Source organism: Diabrotica virgifera, chromosome 3 (assembly GCF_917563875.1).
Source record: "Diabrotica virgifera virgifera chromosome 3, PGI_DIABVI_V3a".
Lineage (NCBI taxonomy): Eukaryota > Metazoa > Arthropoda > Insecta > Coleoptera > Chrysomelidae > Diabrotica > Diabrotica virgifera.
Window position 1 is genome coordinate 271,901,623 of NC_065445.1, and position 24,469 is coordinate 271,926,091.

The 24,469-nt window shown below is 32.0% G+C and overlaps 1 long non-coding RNA gene across 1 annotated transcript; it reads left to right on the plus strand.

The window, feature by feature from the left end:
- Positions 1–219: 219 nt before the first annotated feature.
- On the plus strand, positions 220–12,337 carry LOC114325554 (uncharacterized). The gene is made up of 2 exons (XR_003651697.1): positions 220–350; positions 12,223–12,337. It is a non-coding gene; the product is annotated as an uncharacterized LOC114325554 (long non-coding RNA).
- The last annotated feature ends 12,132 nt before the right edge of the window (positions 12,338–24,469 follow it).

Here is a 24,469-nt window from a genome sequence, read left to right on the forward strand (position 1 = left end):
TGTCCCGATTTAAGAGTAATTTGGGCTTCTCCTCTTCGTCTGATTTCGCTGAGGCCGATGATGTCCCATTTGTTAGCTATGTGTATGCCAAATTTCATGTCAATCCAAGCGGATGTCAATCTTTAAAATTTAGAGGTTTTGCAATATTTTACCGTTAAAGAACGGACTATTTCAATACTTCAGTATTTAAAACCCCACAAATCACACGTCAATCATAAATGTCAATTAAAATCTTACATACGTACCCATACAAAATTTTATTACTGATGGTAATATCTATGTATACGTAATTATGTTGAATCTTTATATCTCCATAAACGATATTATTTACTGTGAAGCTAACCAGTAAGGTAAGAAATCTAATTACAACCGCTGATAAAAATTATGTTCAATTATGTGGCAAATGTAGGTCGATGCAATATAATAATGCATTATTTTTATATGTGTGTTATTAGTGCAAGTGAGCCACTAACATTTTTATTTACTAGAAAAACTTTCTTTCAGAGTAAACAGTAGCTCGTCATCAATATTCTTGTTTTTCGAAAGTTCTGCGAACTTTCAATAGTGAGGCAACAGTGCGTCGGTAATTCGACACTGACAGTGACATTTAATACTATCAAAAACAATAATTTTTATACACATATGCGCGAAATGTTGCCGAGTCAGTCACGTTCGATTTCTTGTTATAGAAAATCGATTTTTAGTAGTTCCAATGTGACACAAAATCTAGGCATGGGATAAAAAAGTTTATTTGAAGAAAGTGTATTTTATTGTCTTTCTTAATGGCGCTACAGGCTCCTTTTTGCATTATTTTATTTAGTTATAGGGTAATTTCCACATACTAACATATTTTTGCAATTGGACTCTGTACCGCCATTCTTTATTATATTACGAATATATGTGCCAAATATCTCGACAAAATATTCAAAGTTGAAGGGCTCGGGGCAATAAGGGACCTAAGCCACATTTTTTGAAATTTGAAGATTTTAGTAAAACGGGCCCTGTAACAATGGTCTCAAGCCACCAACGAAGTTTTACGGCTATTGGACAATAAAATTTATTTTGGCCACCAGGCTATGATGACCTTGTTGCCGACTTGAAAAATCATGGAGAATTTTTAAGCAAGAACGTCATAAGCCACAGTAAAATCAACATGGCGACACATGATCGGAGAGTGTTGAAAGAAAAACAATTATTTTATAAGGAAAAATACAGCAGTTCTGGTTCGGATTTTGACTCTGACGATTCTGTAAAGGATCGAGAATATTCTAAGCATACGATTTCCAATGAAAGTTATGAATCTTCTCCGAAAAAGGTAAGAAAACATTTTAGTAGCTTGAGACCTTCTTGCTGTAGGTTATGTGGCTTGTGTCTTAATAAGTTATAATAACATTAAATTTACTTTTTTAGTAAAACGCAGCCCCAAATGTTTTAAATTTTTTTATTGATAAAGAGCCATTAACACTAATATTCTATTTAAATTCGTTTGTTAATAACACGTTTTAAGACCAAAAACGTATTTTATTTAATAGGTGGCTTGGTCTCTTCTTGGTTCGATAGCGAACACCCAAATTCCATATTCATTAAACACACCATAAATGGAGCGTTTGATGAAGTAAATGTTGGTAAGAGGGTTGTAAAGTTTGGTGACAACCAATAATACTGAACATCAAAAAAATTCAGGATATAAGAAACTTTTACAATATATTCCTCTCACAATCCAGCAGTTTTATCTCAGTATTATTGGAATCAGTACAAGTAACATTGAACAAGGCTATAACCAAGTTGATGAAACAGAGGAAGTAGACAGGGATGATGAAACCGATTTTTTTTAATAAAAAATAATATTGTAGGTATATTCTTGATTTTAGAATGGTTCATTTTGTTATTTTCAAAAAAGTCATAAGCCACATTTATTTGTTTAATAAATTTTTTCTCAAAAAAATTCAGTGTCATTTTGTATCTGTCTTTGAAAAAATATATTTAAGAATTTATTATGCATGTAAGGAATTAAGGTAAACATTATAAAATATAAAATGTGGTTTCAGGATTTTGTCAAAAACTTTAAACGTGATTTACTTAAAACTTTTCAAATGAGGCTTAGGTCCCTTATTGCCCCGACTCCTTCAATTATAGCCGGAATCTTGGACCGCGTTTGTTGCTACCTGTTGATCGCTACTGTATGCTCTTAATATTCAAAATGGTTAAGTGTTATGTGTTTCCTTTACACATTATACGGTGTGTAAAACTGGACACTAAATAAGGAACTCCATCAGAAGAGAGAGGCGCAGATAGAGTCACAAATCAGGTAGTGCTGGGCACTGAATATTGAACTTGAAATTATACCTACTATAAAGAAGAGAAAATTATTAGGTACGTGCCATACGTAGTTTCACACTTTTGGGAAATTTTTATAATGTACTATTGTAATCTAAATAGTTCAATTATTCAGTTATAGGTATTATAAAATATCATTTTCCCAAACGGCCTAGCCGGGTAAGATGGTGAAAAGTGCCCCCAACTCAATTTAAATTCCATATAGGTCACTTTTTAGCACATATAGAGCAACTCACTTTCTGAAATTTTTAGCCCCCTAGGTGGTCACGTGACTCCCCTAGAGCCTAATTAGGCTTTTTATGTTTTTATTTTTTATCTCAGCCGCGTCAAGAGCTAGCTAAAAACTTTATTTAAAAAAGTTGTAGTTTTCAAAAAGATCTATATGAAATTTTTTTTTTTTAATTTTTTGGCGGGAAATTCGAATCTTCAGAACAATTTTAAACTTTTAAATAACTCTAAAAAAAACTAAGACATTCGTTTTTACGAAAATCAATTATAATGTATATTTTTACACAATCTTTCACCCTGAATTTTTTCAAATTTTTAAATTTGGTGAAACGTACCTTTAAAAATAAAAAACCGCATTTTTTCGGTTTTTTTTTCGTTTTTTGATACAATTTTATACATATTTTTCAAAAAAGGTAACACCGTCGCTAGAATAGGTAAAAAAATGAAAAATAATTGGGGTTTGCTTAATAAAATTTTTTTGTAACGCCATCCATTTTCAAGATACAGGGCGTTGAAGAAAACAAAATTTTACACATTTTTTACGATTTTGCCGAAACTACTGGCAACATTGCAATAAAATTTTGCAGGTTTTAAGAGGTAGTTGTTGTGCATTTTTTGACATACAATTAAGAATTTTATATTCATCATTGGCGCGCATACGGGTAATGGTCTGAACTTTTTAAAGAAGAAAAGATGGTACGCCACTGACATATTTCAAATTAACAATCATTTTTGAATTCCTCGTTCCATTTGTGACAAAAAATATATCTTCCCATTTTTTCATACCACGCCCCGTTTTGTTGCAAAAAATAAAATATCTTAAGGCTTCCAAAGTATTTGAATTAATTTTTATAATGGATGTACGAGTTTATGTACTATTATATTATGTAGATGTAGAAACTACTAGAAGTTCGAATGCTTTGTAAGGATTAAGATCTTTTATTTTTTGAATAAAAATGGCGCGTCGTATGAAAAAATAAGAAGATAGATTTTTGTCACAAATTGAACGAGGAATTCAAAAACGATTGTTAATTTGAAATATGTCAGTGGCGTACTATCTTTATTCTTTAAAAAGTTCAGACCATTACCCCTATGCGCGCCAATGATGAATATCAAATCCTTAATTGTATGTCAAAACATGCATAATAACTACCTCTTAAAACCCCCCAAGTTTTATTACAATGTTGCCAGTAGTTTCAGCAAAATCGTAAAAAATGTGTAAAATTTTGTTTTCTTCAACGCCCTGTATCTTGAAAATGGATGGCGTTACAAAAAAATTTTATAAAGCAAACCCCAATTATTTTTCAGTTTTTTACCTATTCTAGTGACGGTGTTACCTTTTTTGAATAATATGTATAAAATTGTATCAAAAAACGAAAAAAAAAAAAAACCGAAAAAATGCGGTTTTTTTATTTTTAAAGGTACGTTTCACCAATTTTAAAAATCTGAAAAAATTCAGAGTGAAAGATTGTGCAAAAATACACGTTATATTTGATTTTCGTAAAAACGAGTGTCTTAGTTTTTTTCAGAGTTATTTAAAAGTTTAAAATTGTTCTAAAAATTCGAATTTCCCGCCAAAAGTAAAAAAAAATTTTTCATATAGATATTTTTGAAAGTTACAACTTTTTTAAATAAAGTTTTTGGCTAGCTCTTGACGCTGCTGAGATAAAAAATAAAAACATAAAAAGCCTAATTAGGCTCTAGGGGGGTCACGTGACCACCTAGGGGGCTAAAAATTTCAGAAAGTGAGTTCCTCTATATGTGCTAAAAATTGACCTATATGGAATTTAAATTGAGTTGGGGGCACTTTTCACCATCTTACCCGGCTAGGCCCTTTATACTTTGAAGCGATCTTTGTTTAATTGCCATTTGATCCCATTCCATTTTATTTATAACTAAAAATTTGGATAAAACACTTTATTCATTTGAACGATATTTATTGTTTTGTAGAAGATGTAGATATATATGCGTCAAAGCCTTTTGTTGAAGATTTCGTTTTTTAGAAAACTGTAAAGCTGTAAGGCTAAAGAAATCTGTAATTTCCGTATTTTTCTTATATTTTGATGTGCGTATACTGTAACCGATTGTAAATTTCTAATTGGCAGTTGCAAATTTTCCCTAGGCAAAACCCATCGAAATAGCAGACCTACTTTCACGCTTCTTGTCATTATTCTTTAATAAATAATACGAATGTATTTCGTACCATTTTGTATATGTATAATGACTTTTACGTTTTAGCTCCTCGTTAACCTGGTGCTTTATGTATCTGTGGTAATTATCTCGTTGTTTTTTTCTGCGTTTTTTACTCGCAATGTAAATTTTACGAATCTCTTCAAGGTTGGTGTAATTAATGTACTGGAAAAATTAGACTGACTGCGATTTAAGAACGAATATTCGAGTTATTATTGATGATGTACAATAGAAACTAGATCAAATGACTGATATTTGGTACAACTAAAAAAAATTGAAAAAAAAACTAAGTATTAAAGCCTTTTAGTGGAGACGACAATAGACTAACTTAGGGGGAAGTCCTTAAGGTAGGAATCTTGGGATACGATTTCTTTGATGGAAGTAAATCGGGGAAAATCGTTACCCTTTATTCCTTAGCAATAATCCCTGTTCCATTTAATTATCGTTCGAGAACAGTATAAAAGGCGTAAGATTTTTAACGCGAAGAAGTTCCTTTCCATTTTTCCCTTTCCTTAAAATTTTTGAGAAAAATTCAGATTTTTCCTGAATTCACATATTACAAAATAAGGCTCACTATACTAATACCATAATATATGTACATAAAATATGTACAGAATAAGAAAAAAAGTTGAAAATATTGCTAGGGATAGAACCTAAATACTCATGTTGTCGAATCCTTTTATCACGAAATATATGAGAGCACCAAGGTAAGACAAGATCAGCCACGGCCCAAAATCACAAACCAGGGATCCGAATTATTGCCAGAAATAACACCATACTAAGTAAAAAGACACTTTCAGAAATAAAAAATCAGATCCCCTGGCGATACCGGAATAGTGATTGAGACGATCAAACAAGGTTGAAACTTTTTACCGAATACATCTACCATGAGGGAAAACCCTTTCTCGATGAAACAATGCAGTCATTGTTTTATTACACAAGAAAGGTGACATAACAGATCTAAAAACGACCGCCCTATCAGTTTGCTATAGACATGTATAAATGTTTCACAAAAATTATCAAAAAAAGAAGTTAGACTTCTATCAGCCTAGATAACAAGCTGGATTTAGATCGGAATATAGCACTAACGACCACTTGCTAGTAATAAAGAACTTAATAGAGAAGTCTGCAGAATACAACAATCCATTGGCACTGATATTCGTGGACTATGAGAAAGCATTCGTTAGCGCGTTTCACATTATAAGAATTTTGACCGTACGATGGTTAAAATTTACATAGCAATCGTATGGCTTCTTTCTCCCTTCGCCGAACGTTTCAAGCGGTGAAGGAAGAAATATTTCGAGCCACTATGTAGATTTTAACCATCGCACGGTCGAAATTCTTATAATGTGAAACAGCGCTTACCATAACCAGCAGATAGGGTTACAAGGATTGACAGAATGCCGAATAGACCATTGTTATACTAACATAATCAAACATATCTACCAAAATACAATGGCTAGTGTAAGACTATCTGAATAAGAAACAAATAAATTCTGTAAAGAGTCAGGAATACGACAAGGAGACGCCGTCGCAACAAAGTTATTCACGACGATTTTAGTACATATGTTATAGTCAAAGCCCGAATTTCAGGCACTCCTAGGTTTGACTAGGTAATCCTCAGGTCTGCCTGACGGTCTTAATCAAAGCCTGAAATAAATTACAGTTTAGGCCTTTAACTAGTCAAACCTAGGAAAGACTAAGTTGATCAGGCAAAGGTCGAAATTTAATTTTATTAAATTGGGGTTTGACTAGTCATAGACTAGCTATTAAAATGTCGTAATTTGTTAGATTAGGTTTAATAAAACGTCATTTTTTAATTTTAATATTTATTATTTTTATATTGTAATTAAAATAAGAAAGTAGTGTTTATTCTCACATGTTGAGGCATTATGGCATTTAGAGTTGCACATTTATTACTGCACCAGCATTTTATAAAGCCTTGTCCTTTAAATTTAGAATCTTCTGTACTAATTTCTCTTAGAGACAGCTTAACGTCTGGAAAATCTTCGAAATTAAAAAAATTCTCTTTGCATTCTCTTATTTCATTTCTTGAAAAAGTGTGTTTATTGATCCGTATTTCGTACCAACTCTATATTATATAAACCGTCAATTGTTTTATCTTGTATGATACCCAAAATATTTCGAGCATCTCCTTTGGCTTTATCAAAGCTGGGGATAGTTATTGTTATAGTAAAAAGAGAACAATCACAGAAGCGGCTCTAATTATGCTAAATGAAACTAATTGTGTCGCAAATTTCCCGGTAGAATGCATTAGGATGTGGTTACCCATACTAAAAGAGGAAGTGAATAGAAAGAAAATACCATTAGTAAGACAATAACATATATCAAGGATAGTACATAATTTATAATTTAGTATTATTTATATATCTATGGTTCGTTCGCTATAACTTTTCCCATGCGTCACGATTCATTTTCAAACAAATTAAGTCAAAACATAAAGTGAAACGTACGCCGATATGTGTAGTATGTAGTATACAGTATACAAAATGTAGATATACACATCGACGTTCGTTTCACTTTATGTTTTGACTTAATTTGTTTGAAACTAAATCGTAACGCATGGGAAAGTTTATAGCGGACGAACAATATGTATTATTAATAATAATTATAACTTAAAATAACTTACCCACGTATTTTAAAATCGTAATTTGGTGTTAGTTTTGAGAGTAAACTGAATGTAAGACCAGATACTTACAATGTCGGGATACTATCATGAGGTTTTTTCCTGTTTTTTCCGAGTGATTTACTGTGGAATCACTAACACGAGAATTATACTGTCACCATTGCATGTGGTTGTCTTTTTAGAGACAGATCACATGTTATGATTTTTTTGACCGATATTCTTGAGTTAAAATGATTTCATGTAATCGAACGAACTATCTTTCAATAAAGTCGTCCCAGGAACGCAACTCGTAAATATTGGCAATAGCATTTCAAAGTCTTTTATTTTAAAATGTATAATATATGTCGGAATGGCCGATATGAATGTTTGCAACATGTTTGTTTAATTTATTAATATTTTGTATTTTGACAACGACGTCCGAAGAGGAAGTCGAAACGTTAATAAAATCATTTTTCAAGGTAAATTGTGGCTTATTTCCCAATTAGAATAATAAAATGCATGAGTTGTGCACAAACAAAAAGATTAAAATAAATAAAGGAAAGGCGATTTAAGGTCCTCACGCTCATTCTAATGCTATGAAACAATCAAGTGAAAAAAGATTTCCTCCAATTTTAATCGGAAAAATGTAACAATTCCTATCTCCAGTTTTGATAGAGCCAAATGAGTTGTTCGACATATTTTGGGTATCATACAAGATAAAACAATTGACGATTTATATAGAGCTGGTAAGAAATACGGAACAATAAACAGTAAGAAACAGCAATAAGAAATGCTCTTCAAAATTATGAAAGTGTAAAAGGTCTAAGGTATTGTGCAATTCTAAATGCCATAATGCCTCAACATGTGAGAATACACACTAATTTTTTTTAATTACGACAATATGAAAATAATTAACATTGAAATTAAATAATGACATTTTATTAAACTTAATCTGACAAATAACGACATTTTAATAGCTGATCGAGGTTTGACTAGTCAAACCCCGATTTCATAAAATTAAATTTCGACCTTTGCCTGACCAACTTAGTCTCTCCTAGGTTTGACTAGTCAAAGGCCGAAACTGTAATTTATTTCGGGCTTTGACTAAGACCGTCAGTCAGACCTGAGGCTTGCCTAGTCAAATCTAGGAGTGCCTGAAATTCGGGCTTTGACTATAACACATATATTATAGTCAAAGCCCGAATTTCAGGCACTCCTAGGTTTGACTAGGCAAACCTCAGGTCTGACTGACGGTCTTAGTCAAAGCCCGAAATAAATTGAATCGTTTATTTCAGAAAGGGGTCAAGTGACTAATTTTGACAAAATGAGTTTTTGTTGGAATTTTTTAATTTAAACGTAAATACAGTTTTGTTGCAGAAAGGAATCAATTGCTGCCATAGTGTTGCCTTGGCAGCGCAGAGAAATTAGCGTTTAGTGCAGAAAGGGGCCAAACAACGCATGACTCCTTGCTTAAAACTTTTGTAACCACCAACTTTATTTCAGAAAGGGGCCAAGTGCAAAAAATTATTTAGTTTTTTCTTAAACAAATTAACAAGATGAATTTTTGAAAAATACAAAAATTTTTGACAAACACTACAGGTTATTAGTGAGAATTTTTATTTTATATAAATAAAATTTTTGTTGAATATAAACACCAACTTTATTTCAGAAAGGGGCCAAGTGCAAAAAATTATTTATTTTTTTCTTAAACAAATTAACAAGATAAATTTTTGAAAAATACAATACGTTTTGACAAACACTACAGGTTATTAGTGAGAATTTTTATTTTATATAAATAAAATTTTTGTTGAATGTAAACACGTTTTTTTTTTGTTTTTCTCAAAAGCAGGTTTTTGTGACTTGACCCCTTTCTGAAATAAACGATTCAATTACAGTTTCGGCCTTTGACTAGTCAAACCTAGGAGAGACCAAGTTGATCAGGCAAAGGTCGAAATTTAATTTTATGAAATCGGGGTTTAACTAGTCAAACCCCGATCAGCTATTAAAATGTCGTAATTTGTTAGATTAGGTTTAATAAAACGTCATTTTTTAATTTTAATGTTTATTATTTTTATATTGTCATAATTAAAATAAAAAAAATAATGTTTATTCTCACATGTTGAGGCATTATGGCACTTAAAGTTGCACAATACGTTAGACCTTCTATTCTTTTTCTCATGATCATCTTTCAGTGCGTCACAGTTTTTCGATTTCTTTCTAACGCATTAAATTGTATGTGACAGAAAAAAAGGCACGTCTGTGATTATAGACATTTACAATATTTATTCTAGTTATTCTAGTTGTCGATAGATGGCGCCATAATAAAAAAAATAATTTTTTTTTAAGTAGATAATAATATTACAAATATAATCTGTATAATTTATAAGACTATACAAATCAAAGAAAATACCATTTTATAAATGCAATAAACACATTTGATTTGTTTTTATTCCAAATTGAAAATAAAATGTGACAACTGTCAGATTTAAATGTTCTGTCATGTTAGAATAAATGTCATAAATGTGTATTATCACGGACTTACCCGTTTTCCTATCTTTTGTTACGCACTGAAAAATGCTCATGAAAAGGACAATACACTTACGTAATTTGAAAGAGCATTTATTATTGCAGTAGCATTTTATAAATCATTGTCCTCCAAATTTAGAACCTTCTGTACTAATTTCTCTTAGCAACAGAGACAGCTTAACGACGTTCTACACCTTCGGCAAAGAATTAAGGATTTGCATGAAATTTAAGTATGTTATAGTTTACTTCAAAAAACTAAGACTTGATTTTTAAAAAATTGTTTTACCGTGCCGTTTAATTACTATTAAGGGCAAAGTTAAGTTTTAACATGGGCTCTTATGGGAATTCTTAAAAAGTTAATAACTTTTGACCCAAATTTACGATATTTAATTATTTGTGCTTAAATGAAAGGTTTTTTTTGTAAGGAATAACATATTAAAAAATGAGGATTGTTTACCGTACCATTTATTTTTAATTTATTTATTATAATTAATTCCGTAATTTATTCCGTAATTTCCGTAATTTATTATAATTTATTTTTATAAAGTATTCAATACTGAAACATATGATTTGAGTATTCTGCTATAAATGCATTGTTACCAACTTTCGCTTGCATATAAGTTCCCCCCCCCTTTCCTCTGAGAGGCATACCCGGAACGAAGGTGTAGAACGTCGTTAAGGTCTGGAACATCTTCGAAATTTGGAAATTTCTCTTTGCAATCTCTTATTTGATTTCTTGAAAAAGTCTGTTTATTATTCCGTATTTCGTACCAATTGTTGTCAATTGTTTTATCTTGTATGCTACTCAAAATATTTCGAGCATCCTCTTTGACTCTATCAAAGCTGGGGATAAATATTGTTACAATATTTCCGATCGAAATTGGAAGACATTTTTTTTCACTTAATTGTTTCATAGCATTAGCCTGGGCATGAAAACATTCAATCGCATTTCCTTTATTTATTTTATTCTTTTCTGTTTGTGCACAACGCATGCTCGAACGCGTGCCAAGGAGATACTCGAAATATTTTGGGTATCATACACGATAAAACAATAATTGACGGTTTATATAGAGTTGGTACGAAATACGGAACAATAAACATACTTTTTTCAAGAAATCAAATAAGAGAATGCAAAGAGAATTTCCCTAATTTCGAAGATGTTCCAGACGTTAAGCTCTAAGAGAAATTAGTACAAAAGATTCTAAATTTGGGGGACAAGGATTTATAAAATACGCTAGAGTCAACTGTCGCCAAAAATGGATGAGTGATACCTACACCCATACTGTGAAAAAAGTTTTTATGTGTTTGTGCAACGTGTATTTGGTTTTTTTTTTCTGTTGTTTTACTGTTTGGTGTTGTACGGAGGACAAAGCAGTTAGCACTTGCAATCAAAAATCATATTTATATTTATAAGATTCACATGATTACACCCCAATGTAGCGGTACTTTTTTACTATTTGACCATTAGCTCCGATGATGACGTTTATGTCGAAAGCGCTCAGCTAAAGAAATAAATTATTTACACACTTTGACATACTATATTTTCATTTCCTTTATTAATTCAAGTGTGTACAAACTTATCAGTCTTTCAACTATTATTATTATTTTGCGTGGTACAATTTTTTATGACGTCATTCATCGCAGTGTTACGGTCGCAGTTTGTCGGTGCCGCTTTCGAGGAAACCAAGGCTTAACGGGGTGCAAGCCGCACAAGACGGATAGAGATAGAATGGGCTGAGGGAGACATATATCTAGCAGTGGACGAGTGCAGGTTGATAATGATGAAACTACGCTTACTTGCAAACTAATAATCCATGTCAGCTCAATTTTTGACAGATGACATCAGAAAGTTAAAATTGTGTCTAAATCGTGTGGATTTGTTATCAATGGTACCCTCTATATGTAAAACTCGTACTTAAGCAATTCGAAATATAATAATTAATATTCTAATATAATAATTTTTTTTAATCTCAAAGTCCAAAAAAGATCTATCTCGACGTGAAAGCCCATACATTTCCTCTTGGTGTGTAATCTTCATCTTCAAAATGATAATATACATCACGCATACGCAAACGAGTAGATTCTCTAGTAGATTACTCCTTTTTTATTTTAAATAGTCAACTGAGGTATCGTTTAAAACGGCGATATGTATGCATGGGACGATTAATCCAACAATGGTCTGGCTCTTATTATGTGTGGAAGGTAAAAGGTTATGGCACGGTTAAACGATAATTGATTAGCATAGCAATTGTTCACGAAACGAAAAGAAAGTAAAAATGTTTGTATAATTTTTTTATATTGCTTTCCTTTTTTAGGGGAAAGATTGACCGAATAAGACAACAATTTTAATAACAAGAAATGCGTAGAGTCGATAAATTCTAGATGGAAATATATCATTATACGAAAGGATGTCATTAAAATTTTATTGGATTTGTTTAATGCCATTTATTTAACAGGAACAATTACAAAAAAGTAATTAATGCTTTTTACTAATATTTGATTAGAGAGACTATACAAGGCTGTTCAAAGCAGAAATATTCTAAATATCGGTACTTGTTGGTGTTAGTTTTGTATGAGAATTTATAAAAATAATGACTACCCTGACAAAATTTAAATACACTACAACAGAAAATGAAAACGAGAAATTCTTAAGGGTTTTATCTGTAACCACGGCCTCACTGACGTATCGTCGGCCTCATATGAAAAGTGCCTGAATACCAAAATAAGCAAAAATGAGATTTTTGCGCCATATGATTAATATTTATGGTACACATGCATAGCAAGACAAAAAATTTCAAAAAAGCCAATAGATGTCGCTAGAACCACAAAAAAGAATTCTACCCAACTACACGGCGTTGGGTGAATCACATGAAACTTGCCAAAGTCCATCATTGTCATTGAGGTTAGATGTACTTTTGCTGCGCTGCTGTGTTATATCTTCAAGAAAAGTATTATAAGCTATGCACATTTGAGTAACCCAGTTGGTTTGTGCCCATTGAACTGGCAAATACCTAGTTTTTCGAGCAGGGAAGCATGTTGCCCTTTAAGCATGTACTATTTTAATCCTTTAACATCGACTGGTATTCACCATATTTTATTTAAATATATCATGTAAACCATATATTATAATGTTACCACTCTAATTGGTGTGCTAGTTTCAACTACTCAGCGGAATGCACTGAAGATGTTCTGAATTAGAACGAAAACGTTTTACACGACTTTTTATGAAGTTTTTTAATAAACCATTTTATACCAGTTTGCAACTTGAAGTTTTTACTTCTGTATAAGTTTTTTTTTAACTATGGTATACAGCCAACTATTGGAATTTTTCCATTGATATTATTTTAAGAAAAAAATGTTTTTTACATTTTCTTCGTAAACCTAATATTTTTCGAGTTATTCGCGCTTGAAAATAACAGTTTTTCGACGAAAAAATCGGCCTTTTTGGAGGGTTTTTAGAGAACCCCTCGAGAAATACTCTATATATTTTTGGCGATAAAAAGTTTCTTCAAAAATGATTTTATAGGATTTTTAAAGAGCTATAAGCCTGTGTAAATTGAATTCCACAAGATCCCTTAGTTTTTAATTGGGGCGGGTTTAAAGGGCTCGAATAAGGGAGTGTTTGCTGGTAAATAGAGGTTTTGAACAGCTATATCTGACTATTATATATTATTATATCTAAAAAAAGCTACAATTTAGTAATGTATAATTTTTTCGTATCTTCAGTATTTTCGGAGATATTTTGAAGTAAAAGGTGAAAAATACCAAATTGCAAAAAATCAATTTTTCTTTAAACTCCAATTTTTCCAAAATTAGGTATTTTAAATCGGTCAAATTCCTAAAGTGTATTGATAATATAAATATTAAAGGAACTACAGAAAGGTGAAGACCAATTTTGAATTAGAAAGGTAGTTAGGGGGTTGTTTTCACTGATTCTTTCGTAGAGAAAAGCAAGTACCGACATTTTTTTGATTATAAGTCACTTAGTTTTTATGCTAGAAACTTTTTATTATTATTTTTTGAAAGGTCTAATTGTATAATTGAAAAAATATTATTTAAGCTTTCCTCTAAAAATGCAAATTTTCCCCATTATTTAGCTTTGAATACCCCATTATTTAGCTTCAAATTATGCATTTGACGAAAAAAAGCTAACCTTTAACATGCCGTATCTCGGTTTTTATTGGTCTTAAAGATATTATTGGAGAAAAATTTGGTTTGTGTTACTAAAAGATACAATGTTGATATCTACAGTTTTTTTGATTAAATGCATATTTTTCGGGGTATTCTCAAAAAAACCGTCTAAAAAAGTCAATTTTTTCGTCGAAAAACTGTTATTTTCAAGCGCGAATTACTCGAAAAATATTAGTTTTACAAAAAAAATGCAAAAATATTTTTTTCTTAGAATCACCTTTTCCATCGAATTACATGGTTAAAATGTAATAAAAAACTCCCACCCCCTACATGGGGTGGCAACCACCCCCAAGGTTTTAGCGTATGATATCGGCATGATATAGAAAATGATCCTTGGACTATTCCCTACCTTCTGTGAAAATTTCAAGTAAATCCATCCCGGACATTGCGAGCCAAATGCTTCATTTCCTCAATCGACTATTAGGGCCGACCGACCGGTTCTGTCCCTTCATACAGCTGACCGACTATAATAACTTTTATTTCTATTTAGTTTAGAATGTGTGTACTGTTTTTCAGTCTTAGTAAATGGATTTAATTACCTTCGTAGGAAAGCAACTTTATGTATGTATGTGACCGTAGTATGTTTCTCTACACACTCACAGTAATTAACTGTGAAAAATCTAGCTTTAGTAAATTCAAAGAGATTTTTCAGCGCTGCCTCTCCGTCTATATGGAGCGACGATATTACTAACAAAAATTGCGACTACTATCGGTTTACAGCGTTCTCCGACGCCTTCCGACTTCTAACCGCGATTCTTATCTGTTTAGCCATAGATCTGGAGAAATTTCTCCTTCCTCTATTATAGTTTGTTTTCCATTCCCTCCCTTCAGATGTTTTGGAGATTAACCCCAATAGACAAAATGAGAAATTAACGAATTAAAGAATTAATTAATGTGAAGGAGACAGTAATGACGAACTAGAAATACGAAAATTATTCTGGTATGGACATACACGAAGGATGGACGAGATGAAAATACCGCTGACAACTTGGAAATGGAAACCAAATAGAATGAGAAGAAGAGGACGTCCTAGATGATAGTGGAACGGATTAATAAAAACCGCTATGGAAAAAGAGACCTCACTGAAGAAGATTTATTAGAAGATAAGAAGAAATGGCAATTGGGATGTAAAAACGGCAAACAGAATAGCTGTGTAAAGCCACAGATAAGCATCTAAGTAAAAGGGGGCAAAGTAAAAGTGGGAAAAAGTTGTTATTTGGCGAAATTAATGTTGACTCGAAAATCTACGGTTTCGTTTTGATTTAAATTTGTCTCCTGCTATCCCCCGATAGTACTATTTCTAGGTCTACCCATTTTAGTACTATCGAGGGATGGTAGGAGACAAATTTAAATCAAAACGAAACCGTAGATTTTCTATTTTACTAATATAATGCCATACCACAGTGCCATACTCTGTATTAGAGTACAAAGACTCGATTCATACAGGTTCTCTGAACCGTAAATTGAAATATTTTTCTAACGGTGCCTTTTGGTATTGTCATACCTGGATTAAACAGAGAACTTGAATCGAGTCGACATTCATTTCACTTATTCCCCTTAGAGGGCGTTCTAGCCATACTGCGGTATAAATAGTTTATTTTATACCGAGCAACTATGGACGTGTTGGTGTAAATTTGTCTTCTGCAGAGCCTCCTTGACAACGAGTAGACCTAGAAATAGTACTATCGGAGGATGGCAGGAGACAAATTTAAATTAAAACGAAACCGTAGATTTTCTATTTTGATATTTCGTGTTCACATATTCATCATCACGTAGTACTACAACTTTTCTTCAATTTGTTCGGTCTTCCATCAACCTAGGTCCAAATGGAATGTTAATTTTTCGGAGATCTGCTTGGATGTTCTTTCCATCATATTCTGAGACGTCCGAGTGATCTTTTGCCTGTAGGAATCTCCTCTAAGTCCTATCTTACAAGTCTCTCTTTATGAAGTATGTGCACATGGCCTGCCCATCAGGCCCATCTTAGTGGCTGTGATTTAATTTCTTCGAGAATATCGGCGTTATTATAGAGTGCTTTTAATTTGATATTAGTTCCGATCCTATACTATACTGGTTTGTGGTAATGTCGTAGTGAGTCCCGAAAATGTTTCCAAGTATGTTAACATATTGAAAAGTGTTTTTATGAAATATCAAAACAGTTACCTTTTTAATGATATTGGTAATGTGTTCCTTCATATTTTGCGTGGTTTTTGTTATTTAAAATACCAAACTAGCTATTTCAGTGAATCAATATGGACACTTATGCGTTGGCCTTATTATTTATGCGCAGTAATTTGGTTCATTTGCCAGCTGTCACCTGACAGAATCAACCAAATATAGTGCTTATTTTAAAAATATTGCCTTGTAGTTACCGTTATTATTGGTTAAGTACATATTTTTATATCGGGATCTGATAAAGGGGAATCAGAAAATATAAAAATGTATTGGAGTTGTGCCTAATTTGATGTGAATTTAAATTCCTCGCTGCATGTTTGTTCTCTTCATAAACCTCTTGTTAATTGTTCAGCATTATTTATAATTCCGAAGTCTCATTTGCTCCAGATCTGCTAATAATAATACTCTCTCGCCATTTAACATTCAGTGAAACAATGTACGAATTTGTCGAAAACCTACTAATTGGAACAGTGGCACTGGATTGTAAACATGCTGACAGGTAAAAAACTTTCATTTTTTTCTTAAATTGCCGCTTACATTTCGAGATTAAAGATATAGTTACTAATTAGTCAACACAGTTTAGAAAATAATAATTTTAGCTAATTTGACTTTAACAAGTTTCTTTTATTGCTTTAGGAAAACAATTATCATTTGAGTCGTAAACTGTGCAGCTGTTAAATTTGGCATGAGAATAGGATTTAGACTAAATAATTTAGTACTTATTCCAACGTAACGATAAATTGTCTCAGAGAAGTACTGACGATATTGTTAGGGGATTAATATTTGCACAGTTGTCACATGATACTCTGGTCTTTAGTTTATATTATTATGAACATATTTTATTTTGGCCAGTACCTTCACTATGTCTTGATACGACGATTGTTATGCATGCTTCTGCTACTGTAGTCGCTTACTGATTCAAAAAGGATGCAATTTCAGTTCTTGTTGTTCTGAAGCTATTTCCTTGTGACATTTTTATAATCAACTATTTTCAATGGGAAATAAGCCAACAAAAAAAAACGATTTTATTAACGTTTCGAAGCCCAAATCGGGTTTCGTTGTCAAAATACAAAATACTACTAAAATAAACAAAAATGTTGTTGCTAAGTAAAAAAATTCTTCTAATAATTTATTTAACCTGACTCATTTATATTGGCAAATTCAGACGTATATTATACATTTTAAAGTAGAAGACTCTAAAATGATATATTGCCAATATTTATTTGCGTTCCTGGGACGACTTTACTGAAAGATAGTTCATTCGATTACATGAAATCAACCCCAACTCAAGAATATCCGTCACAAAAAAATCATAGCATGTGATCTGTCTTTAAAAAGACAACCAAATGCAACGATGACAGTAAAATTCTCGTGTTAGAGATTCCATAGTAAATCACGAGGGAAAACCAGGAAAAAACCTCGTGATACTGTCCCGACATCGTAAGTATTTGGTCTTACATTTAATTTACTCTCAAAAACTAATACCAAATTCTGACTTTAATATGTTTAAATTATAAATAATATTAATAATACATAGATATACTTATTTATATGGGAAATAAGCCACAATTAAAATGAAAAAAATAATTTTATTAACGTTTCGACGCCCAAATCGGGTGCCGTTGTCAAAATACAAAATATTACTAAAATAAACTAAAGTGTTGTTGCTAAGCAAAAAAAAAAAAATTCTTCTAATAATTTATTTAATCTCACTCATTTATATTGGCAATTCAGACATATATTATACATTTTAAAGTAGAAGACTTTAAAATGATATTGCCAATATTTATGAGTTGCGTTCCTGGGACGACTTACTGAAAGATAGTTCATTCGATTACATGAAATTAACCCCAACTCAAGAATATCCGTCATAAAAAATTATAGCATGTGATATGTCTTTAAAAAGACAACCAAATGCAACGACAGTAAAATTCTCGCGTTAGAGACTTCATAGTAAATCACAAGGGAAAACCAGGAAAAAACCTGTGATACTATCCCGACATCGTAAGTATTTGGTCTTACATTAATTTACTCTCAAAAAATAATACCAAATTCTGACTTGTAACATGTTTAAATTATAAATAATATTAATAATACTAGATATATAAGTAATACTAAAATATAAAATATGTACTAGCTCGATATTATTGACTTACTAATCTTGGTATTTTCTTTCTATTGACTTCCTCTTTCAGTATGGGTAACCACATCCTACTGCATTCTACCGAGGAATTTGCGACACAATTGGTTTCATTTAGCATAATTAGAGCCGCTTCTTTGATTTTTCTCTTTTTACTATCTGATTCTTTCAGGACTATACTTGAATCTCTCCACTGAACTCTATGTTCATTATCCCATGCGTGTTGACATATTTGAGATCTCTCAAATTCTCTATTTTTAATATAAGATTGATGTTCACTTATTCTAACGTCTAATGGTCTTGATGTCTCACCTAAATAAAATTGTTCGCATTCACAAGGTATTTTATAAATGCAATTTTTTGTTCTTTCTTGATCATTGTTAGGTTTAGTTTTAGATTTGGCTTATTTCCCATATAAATAATTAATCATAAAAATGCCACAAGGAAATAGCTTCAGAACAACATAGATATACAATAAGTAATACTAAAATATAAAATTTGTACTAACTCGATATGTTATTGACTTACTAATCGTGGTATTTTCTTTCTATTGACTTCCTCTTTCAGTATGGGTAACCACATCCTACTGCATTCTACCGAGGAATTTGCGACACAATTGGTTTCATTTAGTATACTTAGAGCCGCTTCTTTGATTTTTCTTTTTTTACTATCTGATTCTTTCAGGACTATACTTGAATCTCTCCACTGAACTCTATGTTCATTATCCCATAATCCCATGCTTGTTGACATATTTGAGATCTATCAAATTCTCTATTTTTAATGTAAGACTGATGTTCACTTATTCTTAAGTTTAATGGTCTTGATGTTTCACCTAAATAAAATTCATAAGGAAAAATTTCCCGTAACTGGCTATATACCATTAATTACAAAAATTGAAAAAAGACTTCTGTGTAAAAGGTATATAAAGGTTTTAATAAATATACCTTTTACACAGAAGTCTTTCTTCAATTTTTCTAAATAAAATTGTTCGCATTCACAAGGTATTTTATAAATTCAATTCTTTGTTCTTTCTTGTTCATTGTTAGGTTTAGTTTTGGATAGAATAGATCTCAACGTGTTTGTTGTTTTGAAGGTTGTTGAAATGTTGAATTTATTTCCTATTGTTTAAGTTTCTCGGATAGTCCTTTTATATATGGTATTGATATTTTCCTCCTATTATTTTTTGTGAATGTTGTAGGATCCCGTTCTAAGTTGTTCTGTTCCATTCGATCCAATCTTGACAATTCCTTATTTATAAACGATAAAGGATAATCATTTTTTAACCCTCCGTTAGTCGCTATCGGTGTCACACACCGACGACAGAATTATTCATTCGGGATTTACAAAATAACTGGTTTTTCTATCGCCACTTTGTGTACCTCTTCCTATCAGCGAACCTCGTGTTAGTATACATTCTTACCTATTTGGGTACAGTTGTGCGAGTTTTATAGCTATTTTCGGTGCAAGACTCCGTAGCGACTAACGGTGTGGTTATTACTTTATTGGCATAACTTGCAGTTCAGGTAAAGAGTTAGCATCTTATTATTGCATTTTATCGGTAAGTTTTAGTCAAATCTTATTTATAGATGTCCTTTGAAGCCGAACAAAAACGTTTGTTGGAATTATGAAAAATGGTTCCTAGCGAATATTTTTATAATACAAATAACAATATGTATATTGTTATACTAGGGTTTTTCATTTTAAATCTGTTGTTTTTCAATAAAACATTTTCAAAAATATTTTTCAGTAATTCCTATACACAATATAAAATATTTGTATGAATTTTATAGCAATAACTATTTTTTTTTAATTGTCTGTCTCTGACACCGTAGCGACTCTTGATTCTCCGTTTATCCTAACGACTAACGGAGGGTTAATAAAACAGATGTTAACTTATTATTAATGTTATTTTAATGTAAAAATCATTTTTTTGGTAAAATTGTGGCTTATTTCCCATTGAAAATAGTTGATTATTTCAGTTCTTGTTGAAAAATGATCCATTGCGACCATTAACTAAGTTGCCTCTTCTCTCTGTCATCGGAAGTGGTCCAAGAATATTTACTGCAAGTCATTCAAAAGGCTTTCTGGAAAGATATTGTGCCATTTTACCACGACTTCTTATTCTAGGACCTTTTATACCGTTACATAAATCGCATTCATTACACCAACCTTCTACATTTCAGAGACAACATTGGTCCATCTCGAACTCTGGAGAGTATTGTTTTGACTTAAAAATGTCTTTTGGAAATCAGTGCTATCAATTTCTTGCAACTTTTTGGGCTTTTAATGTATGCTTTTGGCAGTAAGAATTATATTTCATCAGTAATTTCCCACTTCCGATAAAATAGACCATTGGAAAGATTCAGAGATTCCCATTCAGCTCAGTACGCCTTTATAGTTCCACTATATTTGCTCATATCCTGTCAGATAGGTCTTACTCCATTTGTAAGCAATTTTCTTATTACTTTTAAAGCATTATCTTTCTTTTGACTCTATAAGGTTTTCCATGAAATACTTTTATCATTACTTTCTTCTTGTTTGACTATGGCCATCTGGAGACTTAGTTATTCGGTTACATTCTCTTTTTCTTCAGAATGACACTGGGTTTGAACTTATAATCATCATTTAAAGTATATTGGAATTCTTGTAATTGTTCATTTAACATTCATTTAGCACCTCTCCTTCACCAATTTCTCGAATTTGTATTCCAGATGTGTAACATGGAGAAAAATCTGTTATTTGAACAATTACAAAAATTTCAAGATGCTTTGAACGAATTACAGGTTCAACTTTAAAAGTGTAAGCTTAAGGGGGGGGGGGGGGTATGGTTTGAAATCAATATATCAAGCACATTTTTGTGAATTTTTTTCGAAGCTATGGTACAATTATTTTATTTTTAAATTAAATAAGCATATTAAGTACAATTCAACGAATATTTAGAAAAAAATTAAATCCAAAATATTTAAAAATAAGCCATAGGTGACAAATTTTGACAGGCAGCTCACAAAAAATGGATTTTGCGGTGGACATCAGAACTCGTCACTCGATCATACGAAACAAAAAATTCAAAAAGATTTAATTAGCTTATGAGTTTTACAAGATCACAACGTCGAGTTTATTTTATTTTTAATGATTTTTGAATTTTTGGTATCACTCAGAAATCAAAAAAATGAAATTTAAAATTTTGTTAAAATCAACAGATTCATTATTGTTGAACAAAAAATAAGCAAAAAAAGAAAAATATCTCGACGTTGTTACCTCACGAAATGTCTAAAGAAAATATATGCAAAATATCAGGTAGATCGGCCGAGTAGTTTTTCAGTTACAATGTCCACCGCATTTGAAAAAGCAGTTTTGAGAAAAATGCGTTTAAAGTTTTGGCAACTGCATCTTCATCTTCTTATTTGTCTGCCAAATCGTAAAGTGATGCACATTGGAATATGTTTTTTGAATCGAGGATTAATCTGCAAAAGAGAAGGCGAACAGTTGTTTAACGTTTCTCACTACGCTCAAGCGTGCTGGCGCGAAGTCGCGGCAAAGCGAGTCGAAGGTAAGGATATTCAACACCCTGTATCTTTGGTAATTTTACCCCGATTATTTTGAAATTTTCAGAGAGTATTCTTGAAAGTATGCACTTTTATTTGAAATAATAAAAAAATTAAATATTTTAAACCATACCCCCCCCCCCCTTAAAAAAAGAGAGAATATAGCCGAAGAAGTAAGTATCCACGACACCATAGTTAAACAGGAATAACATAATATATATTTATTAGACTTAATTGCAAACTTACTGCGAGAGATATGGAATGGCACTGAACACAAAAATAAAACAAAAATCGTCATTATCAGTAAGAACAAGATTGACAACGAAACAACCTACTTTAAAGGAAAATCTTTAGGGAAAGTACTCATATACTCGAAAAGATTGGTCCCGAAAAGATTGATCATAAATTATACCGCACATTTTGGGGTCAAAAATAGTTCGGTTAAACCTAACTTACCTTAGTACAAATGTGCACATAAAAAAAGTTACAGCCCTTTGAAGTTACAAAATGAAAATCGATTTTTTCCAATATATCGAAAACTATTAGAGATCTTTTATTGAAAATGGACATGTATCATTCTTATGGCAGTAACATCTTAAAACAAAATTATACTAAAATTTGTCCACCCCATAAAATTTTAGGGGGGTTTTGTTCCCTTAAATCCACCCAAACTTTTGTGTACCTTCCAATTAATTCATTATTGTAGTAACATTAGTTAAACACAACGTTTTTAAAACTTTTTTGACTCTTAGTATTTTTTCGATAAGCCAAATTTTATGGGGGTTTTGTTCCTTTAAACCCCCCAAATGTTTGTGTACGTTCCAATTAAACTATTATTATGGTACCATTAGTTAAACACAGTGTTTTTAAAACCTTTTTGCCTCCTAATCTTTTTTTGATAAGTCTCCTTTTATCGAGATGTGGCTTCTTTTTCAAAATATACCTAAAAATGTAAGTTATAAATAAATTTTCAGATTATTAACAGGTGCCTATAATCATACTTAACCATATACAAATATATGGTGGATTCAAGGCCCATGTTAAAAAGAAACGAGAACAGCTTAACATGAAGTATAAAAAAATGTATTGGCTATTGGGAAGACAATCCACTCTCTCGATCTACAATAAAATACTTTTGTATAAACACATTATAAAACCTATATGGACATATGGCATCCAACTATGGGGCTGCGCTAGTAACACAAATTTAATTATCATTCAACGATTCCAAAACAAAGTGCTAAGCAGCATTGTCAACGCTCCATGGTACTATAGGAACAGTGATCTCCATAGGGACCTAGACATGGATACTGTTAACAAGACCATAGAAAAATTTGCCAAGAGTCACGAACAACGACTTCTTCAACACGTCAATGTTGAGGCCATCCAGCTCCTCGACAACACGGATCTAGCTAGAAGACTCAAGAGGAAGAAACCGTGCGAGTTAGTTAAGAGAAAAATAGTGCACGGTGCAAGTGATGGTACAAGTTAAAATTTGTGCAATATATAACAGAACCTAGGGGGTACTATCGAGTTTGTCCTTAGTCTTAAGTTTTTTAGTAGTAATTTAAGTTAGAAATAAGTTGCTCATTGATCACATTATTTGATCAGATTGTAATGTCCTTAAGCACCTTATTGGTGTTTAATAAATAAAAAAAAACGCTGGATGGAAGGGCCGCCCGAGAACTTTATCGTACCGATCTATTATCGTTATGGTACTAGATACTGGCATTCTATAAAAATAACAAAGTTACTCGTTATTTTGATATTTTAGAAACACCTTCTGTACTTGAAAGTATTTTATGGTTCTACGCATCATTAATTCCTGCATTTGAGAAAATGTTCGATGCCATATTTCGGGGACACACTATAGATGTAAAGATTATTGCAAAAATCAATAGAATATTATAGTCATACTTTCATTTCAAATTAGTTAATTTTTCTGAGAAATTAATAGTTTACAATATTTGCATTTCATTCTATTTCGATTACGCCAGTCAATGCACGAGATTAAGAACAAGATATTATCTCCGAATTCTATCCTACTGCATGGATTTTAATGAAATTTTGGGAGTAGCCCTTCTTCTTCTTCTTGTAATAGGACTATGTCCTGTTTCTTCTGTTACAGCCTTTGCTGCGATCCAGAGCTCCAACTCTCGTACCATCGTTTTTTGGGTCTTCCTATGGGTCGCTTGGTGTTGGGCTTCTGTGTTTTCGCCCAATGCGCCATACGTTCAGGGTCCATCCGATCTACGTGGTCTCTCCACATGCGTCGTCGCGCTCTTGTCCATCTCACTACGTCTTGAACGCCTAGCACTCTCAATGTGTCTTCGTTTCGTATTCTATCTCTGAGTGTGATACCTCTTATGGATCTTAGGGTTTTCATCTCTGTTGTATAGCCCAATCTCCTAATTCAAGGTCTATCCTATATACTATGGCGCTTTTATCATGGGGGAGATTTAAAATTTAAAAATTCATTCTATAATTTGATCACATTTTTTACAAAAACCA